Raw genomic sequence first — 7876 nt, 5'->3', positions numbered from 1 at the left:
TTACACAGGGAATAAGAGACAGAGACTACATTCAATCCCAAGAAGTCTGACGCCAGAGCTTGAGGGTTTAACTCCCTAATACTGCCTCTGTTCTACTTATTATGGCTATATAACAAGTTTTTCAAAATCCCAGTGGCTTTAATAAAATAAAATAAAAACAGTTATTTTGCTCATGAATCTTCGATTCAGGCAGGGCTTCGTGAGGATACTAGTAATTGTCTGCTCCAGCGGAGGTCACTCGGATGCTGGAAGCTGGAATCATCTGGAAGCTCGTTGTTTTTTTTTTCCCGCTTACCTGGTAGTTAACACTGTCAGCTGGGACCTCAGCTGGGCAATCAGCCGGAGCACTTGCACGCGGCCTCTTCATATGACTGGGGTTTCCTCATAATGTGAGCATCCCAAGAAAGAGAGATTTCTGGGCAGAGCCATATTGCCTTTTATGACCTAGTTTTGAAGTCATGCAGCATCACTTTGCCACATTCTCCCTGTCCAAGCAATCACAAAGCCCTCCCCAGGTTCAAGGGGAGGAAAAATAGATGCACCTTGTGATGGGGCGTGGCAATGTCAAGAAGACCATGGGAGACCAGAAATATTGCTGTGGTCATTTTTGGAATTGCAGTCTTCCACAGACCCATATTCAGCGTGCTTGTATATACGGTAAAATCGGAAATATTTCAGAACAGGTAGTTAGCTATGGGTATTTCTGGGGCAAACAGGGGGCCTTTTATTTTCTATGATGTTTGCATGTTTGTAACGAATGTTTAAAACACTATGGCAACATTATTTTTTAAAGATTTAGCATCCATTCTGAAGAAGCTTATGCTGAAGGTGTTATGCTGTCCGTTACCTATTTCTTCTCCTTTATTCATTTCTGCTTCTTGCTGCTCTACTTTGTTCCCCTGGAAGCTGAACTCTACAAACTGTATCACCTGGACTCCTTTGCCCTCTGACTTCTGGTTGGGTTGATCCAATGAGAGCTGAAGGAAATCAGAGAGTGAGAAGAGAGAGGGTGGGGTGTTTATTCTCCCTTCCCCACCTGCCCATGGGTCTCCCTGGGTTCCAGTAACACTTCCTTCATCTCTATCCTTCAGACTCAAGAGTGGTATCAATGCCTCTGTGGTTATTCCCTGGGGTGCCTCATCATCCCCTATGGGTTCCCTTAATCCTGTCTATTCCTCTGTTATTGTCTCTTCGTTACACTTTCTTTAATTAAGCCCTTTAAGTGTGCCCTCTGTTCCCTACCAAGTCCCTGAATGACCCAGGAAGGCACTGATGGAGACAGACATGCAAACAATGACATTACAGTGTGCTGATTGCTTTAAGAGGCATGCATAGGAAAAGAATAGTTAGGTTTTGTGTGTGTGTTTTATAAAAATATATAATTTTTTTATTGATTTCAGAGAGGAAGGGAGAGGAAGAGAGAACTAGAAACATCAATGAGGAGAGAGAATCATTGATCAGCTGCCTCCTGCACACCCACATTAGGGATTGAGCCCACAACCGAGGCATGTGCCCTGACTGTGGCCTCCTGATTCATAGGTCAACGCTCAAGTGAGCCATGCCGGCCAGGTGCTAGGTTTTTTTTGAAAGAGTCAGGAAAGCCTTCCCAAAGAAAGTGAAACTTAAATTGGACAAGAAAGATGAGTCAGCGTTCCCCCTGTTTGTGAAAAAGAGAACAAGTTTCTAACCCTGTGAGGTTTCCATAGATAAGGAAATAGGCCCAAAGAGGTTAGGTGACTTACCCATGGCCACACAGGGAGTAGCATAGATTCAAGCCTTCTGCTTAATCCATCACACTACAAGGAAAGTTTGTCAGTTCAGATGCTTTTGGCTGCAAGTAACCAGAAAAAAAAAAATTGTTTAAGCAGTAAGGAAAATGTATTACATAATGATTGTATGTAATGTTGTAATTTAATATCAAGACTACGGTCAGGCAACTCCAGGGTTGATTAAATTAAATCAGATATTCAACAAAGTCATCAAGAAGAAGACCTAAATAAATGGAGAACTAAACTATGAATTGAAAGATTCAGTATTGTTGTCAATCCTCCTCAAATTGACTTATAGATTTAATGCAATTGCAATCAAATTCCTACAAGGTTTATGTGTGGGAACTATCTAGCTAATTCTAAAATTTACATGGAAATACAAAATCTTAGAGCAGCCTAGACAATCTTGGAGAAGAACACACACTACGAGATACCAGTGTTTAATGTAAAGCTATAATAATTAAGTCAAAGTACTATTGACACAAGGCTAGACAAAGACCAATGGAACAGAGTAGAGTCCAGAAATTGACCCAAACATGTATGTTCATTTGATTTACAAAAAGGGTGCTATTGCAATTCAGTTGTGCTGGAGAAACTGGATATCCATACAGAGGATAATCTGTATGGGGAAAGATGAATTTTTACTTCATATTACATTAATAAAAATTAATGTAATATGAATTATAGACCTGATGCAAAAGTTAAAAAGAATCTGTCTACTAAAAAACATAGAAAAGTATCTTCATGATCAATATCTCAAATTGAGTGCAAAAAACACTATACTGAAAGAATTCATGATTTGGACTTTCTTAAATATAAGAACTTAGGCTCCTCAAAAGACATTACTAAGCAAATGAAGAAGCAGTCTACAGACTGGGAGAAGATATTTGCATTTCATATATCTGACAATGGACTTATATCCAGAACATAAAGGAACTCCTACAAGTCAATAAGTAAAAGACAAAACAACCCACGTTTAAAAAGGGAAAAAGACTTGAACAGGCACCTGTTAGAAGAGGAAATGACCAAAAATCACTTGAAAAGGTTATCTGAAGAAAGCAAACTAAAACTACAATAAGATGCCACTACTTCTGGGAATCTATCCAAAGAAGCCCCAAACACTAATTCAAAAGAATATATGTCCCCTATGTTCATTGCGGTGCTATTTACAACTAGTGGCCTGGTGCATGGATTCGTGCACATTGAAAGGAAATTAATTAGAAGAAATATTTTAACATTGCTATTCACCCTTTCTCTCTAATAGAAGTGTCAGAGATGAAAGAAAATTAGTAAAATGTATATGAAAATAATATATAAATTTATTAATAAATAAATAATAACAACATGATACAACAACAACAAAGACATGATATGAAAACAACAAAAACATGATATAAAAACAACAAAAACATGATACAAAAACAACATTGATAAAAACAATGACTGATAAATTGATTAAACTTACTCTAATATCTCCCTGTATACCACATTAAGAGTAAAACACTTTCAGAGTGCTTGACTAATTTCCCTTGTGATGAAATATTCACAATTTTAACATCACACGCTCTTTGAACTCGAGAGAAAGCAATATATAACTGACCATGTCTGAAAATGGGTTCAGGTAGGAATATTCCTACTCTGTCTAGAGTTTGTCCTTGTGATTTATTAATAGTTATCGAAAATGCTGGCATCATGGGAAACTGTCTTCGAATTAATTTAAATGGGAGGCCAATGTCAGAAAGGGACAAATCAATTCCTGGAATCAGAACAACCTCTCCTTCCACAGATCCTGTTAATACTTCAGCTTCGATTATGTTAGGTCGCAATCTTGTGATAATAAATCTAGTACCATTGCAAACACCCCATTTACTATTAAGATTTCTCAGTAGCATGATGATTGCACCTACTTTCAATTTTAATTTATTACATAGCATTCCCAAAGGAGTAATACTCTTAAGAAACTCAATGGGAAAATTTCCCTTTTTGGCATCAACTGTTGAATCGATGGAATCATCACTCAAATAGGTGTGAAAATTGCTGCTTCAGAATGTCAACAAAAACAACCAAATTCACACTCGACAACGACAGATCGAAACACATGCGTGCGATCGGCGCCAGCGAGAGCTTTATATGTATTGTGCATGCTCGAATGAACGTTTATTTTTAAATTCCCAGTTTGCGTCATATGTACTGGTCGGCCGACTGGTCAGATGGTCAGATGGTCAGATGGATGGTCGGATGTACATACGGTTGGTCACTTAGCCTTTTACATGTGCCAGTGGGATCTTTATATGTATCATACCTGTGGAAGTCAACGTTTATTTTTAAATTGCCAGTGCGTATCATATGTACCAGCCATTTGGTCAGACAGTCAGACAGATGTGCAGTTGGTCACTTAGCCTTTTATATACATAGATTGCCAGTGCACATCATATGTACCGGCCGGCCGGTCAGTCGGATGGTTGGACAGATGTATGGTCAGTCACTTAGCCTTTTTTTACATATAAATAGACAATTTTTGGAAATAGCCCAAGTGTCCATCAATACATGAGTGGATAGAAAAGCTGTGGTACATTTGCACAATGGAATACCACTAGGCTGTAAAAAAAGAGGGAAATCTTACCTTTGTGACAGCATGGATGGACCTAGAGAGTATTGTGCTAAGTGAAATAAGCCAGTCAGAGAAAGACAAATATCATATGATTTCACTTACATGTGGAATCTAATGACCAAAATAAACTAACAAACAAAATAGAAGCAGACTCATAGATACAGAGAAAAGACTGACAGATGTCAGAGGGGAGGGGGTTGTAGGGCTGGGTGAAAACATAAAGGGATTAAGCCAAAAAAAGGGGGTGGGGAAGGAAAGGAAAGAAGGGAAGGGAAGGGAAGGGAAGGGAAGGGAAGGGAAGGGAAGGGAAGGAAAGGAAAGGAAAGGAAAGGAAAGGAAAGGAAAGGAAAGGAAAGGAAAGGAAAGGAAAGGAAAGGAAAGGAAAGGAAAGGAAAGGAAAGGAAAGGAAAGGAAAGGAAAGGAAAGGAAAGGAAAGGAAAGGAAAGGAAAGGAAAGGAAAGGAAAGGAAAGGAAAGGAAAGGAAAGGAAAGGAAAGGAAAGGAAAGGAAAGGAAAGGAAAGGAAAGGAAAGGAAAGGAAAGGAAAGGAAAGGAAAGGAAAGGAAAGGAAAGGAAAGGAAAGGAAAGGAAAGGAAAGGAAAGGAAAGGAAAGGAAAGGAAAGGAAAGGAAAGGAAAGGAAAGGAAAGGAAAGGAAAGGAAAGGAAAGGAAAGGAAAGGAAAGGAAAGGAAAGGAAAGGAAAGGAAAGGAAAGGAAAGGAAAGGAAAGGAAAGGAAAGGAAAGGAAAGGAAAGGAAAGGAAAGGAAAGGAAAGGAAAGGAAAGGAAAGGAAAGGAAAGGAAAGGAAAGGAAAGGAAAGGAAAGGAAAGGAAAGGAAAGGAAAGGAAAGGAAAGGAAAGGGGCTGCAAGGATCGCAGGTGGACGGATCCTGGGCTCTGGGGGAGGGAAAGGGTGGAATTGCACCTGGAGACCAGCGGAGATAGGGATTGGTCTTAGGGCAGTAGGATCCCCTCCCAGACCTGGCATATTCCACTTAATATCACTAAGTGGGCCCTAAAATTTTCATTAAGATGTTCTTAACAAAAATGCCAAAAGGAAGCCTATTTCCATTATATTAAATAGGGAATATTATATACACATTAGCTCAAAACCCTAAAACAATTTCCTGAAATTTTACTAAAACTCGGTGAACTGTGTGTATGTGTATGTTTTTTTAAAACTATCATGTTGCGGTGTAAGATGCTTAGCATTACTTCCACATCATCGGCAGTTAAATTGGTTGTTAAATGTTTGCTTACTGGCCTCTCTTGCTGCTGGCAACAGCGAGGCGCACAACCTTTTGTTAGCACAGTTGACTTTTTGTTGTATCTTTTTATTTGTTTCATCCAGTTATATTGATTAGTACGTGGAATATTTTTATCATTTGCTTTTAAGAAGGGAAAATGAAAACAACAGCTGTATCAGGAGAGCGTTTGGAAGCATATGGCAGAAGACATGAGAAAAGAGATGTAAACCATGAAAGGCTTCTATGTCTCGTGTAACAAGGCATCCTGGGCACGCCTCCTCTTGCCTCCTTAACTCCCTGCCAGAGAGCAGAGACTTTCATCTCCGGCTTCTGCAGCCTCATAGTTGCATGGTGTTTGCTGTGCCTCCAGGCAACACATCAATATTCCAGGCAGGAAGGGGCAGAAAAGGCCAAAGGAGGCAAGAAAATGGGCTCTGTTCCTTCTGTAAAAGCTTTCCTGGAAGTGTCACCCGTGACTTCCACCGCATTCATCAGCCAACCTGGCTGGTACTAGACGGTCTGGGTCACACGACTGATTTTTCCACACTTCTACACGTACCTCTGACCTACCGGTTTTATTTGGGATCTAATGTGAAACTTTGTTCCCCAAGTAATTTTGTTTGAACTGTCCTATTGAATTTTAGGCGTATAGATATAATTTAATATAAACATTTGCCCCAAAAGCATTGTTGGTGAGAGACACATGTACTGTACACTATCAGGTTTGGGTATTATAATCTGACAGTCACTCTACTGGGAAACAGGCCCTGCCTGGATACTATGGAGGTTTTTCCTTACATCCAACTCTACCTCGTCTCTGGCAACAGTTACACAGTAAATAAGCCCTTCAGTGTGCCATACTTAATGAAAACTGTCCTATATTGTTAGGCAGTTAAAATGCTTCCAGTTTTTCACAATTATAAACAAAGCTGCATCGAACATCTCTGTACAAACATCCTTACCCACTTGTCCAATTACTTCTTTGAGAGGAATTAAATCCGTGAAATGAAATCTTGGGGCTGATGGTTCTGCAAATATAAAATTTTGACACCTACTGCCAAGTTGCCCTCCAAAAGGTTGTACCAGCTCCACTACTTCTCCGTTGCTGGAGCAGTGAACATGCATCACAGGGGCACGCTGGCCCACCTCGATGGAGGGAGGATGGATGGCTCTGTGAGCGAGCCTTTGGAAGCAGAGCTTCGTAATTCAGGTGCCAATTACATTTGGAAATGAGATTAGCACATGGAATCTTCCCATTCATCTCTGAGAGCTCCAAGGTTCCTGGGCAGAATGAAACAATAAAACAAAACCAGTGAAACGAAGTCAATGTGGACGCAGGACATTTACCCTGATAAATGTGCCCATTTAGAACGGATTTTCTGGGCAGCTTGCGTGGCTCTGACTTGAATGAACATCAACACTGCACTCAGCCCCCAGTTTTTCCCCATCAGGGACCCTCCCTAAACACACCTGTTGATTCCACCAGCCCCTTTCTTAAAAGTATGTCATGGTGCCCCATCCCATGCATGTCCTTTAGAATGATGCCCAATGTCCTAATAGAAAAATTACTGTTGTTCACTACATAATAATAATAATGACAGCATCAACAATCAATAATATAAATGTTAGCATATACATAATGGGGGTTTATTGTTTAATGGGTACAGAGTTTCAGTTTGGGGTGATGAGAAAGTTCTGAAGATGGATGGGGGTGATGGTCGCACAACAATGTGAATGTACTTAATGTCTGAATTGAACACTCAGGAATGGTTAAAATGATAAATCTATGTTACGTATATTTTACAGGAGTATAGTTCAACTTGGAAGTTGTCACTCTGTCCTAACAAGAAGCTGAGTCAACTGAAAAATCAACAACTCTTCTTAGATCTGTAGGAGTGAGGCCATGGGGCAAACTGCTGCCTCCAAAATCAGAGAGACTGACAGGTGGATATAGAGATTCACAACGTACTGCAGCGGAAACCTCCGCCGGAACCAGAGCCAGGGTAGGAAAGCCTGCGTTGTAACTGTTGGATTCCTGGAGGCTCTGTGCAAATAAGACCAAGAGATAAAAACTCTAGGGGAACGGGGACACCGGAAGCCCCCGCACTTTTGTGAGCTTTACCTCCAGGAGTTTAACCAGGTTCTCACAATAAATATTGGAATTTCATTGAAAATGGAAAAAAAAATCTTTTCATGCTTCTGGTAGGGGGAGAGGAAATACACTCTACATTGAAATACACCAAAGCACTCTGTC

The 7876-nt window shown here is 40.2% G+C and overlaps 1 long non-coding RNA gene across 1 annotated transcript; it reads right to left on the bottom strand.

Annotated features, from left to right (window-relative positions):
• Nucleotides 1-448: 448 nt before the first annotated feature.
• Nucleotides 449-6901, bottom strand: LOC102261601. Its single transcript, XR_314088.2, has 3 exons — nt 6585-6901; nt 1743-1831; nt 449-977 (listed from the first exon to the last, which is right to left on the bottom strand). It is a non-coding gene; the product is annotated as an uncharacterized LOC102261601 (long non-coding RNA).
• Nucleotides 6902-7876: the final 975 nt, after the last annotated feature.

The sequence above is a fragment of the Myotis brandtii genome, unplaced genomic scaffold (genome assembly GCF_000412655.1).
Source record: "Myotis brandtii unplaced genomic scaffold, ASM41265v1 scaffold45, whole genome shotgun sequence".
Lineage (NCBI taxonomy): Eukaryota > Metazoa > Chordata > Mammalia > Chiroptera > Vespertilionidae > Myotis > Myotis brandtii.
This window is presented reverse-complemented; position numbering and strand designations above follow the sequence as displayed.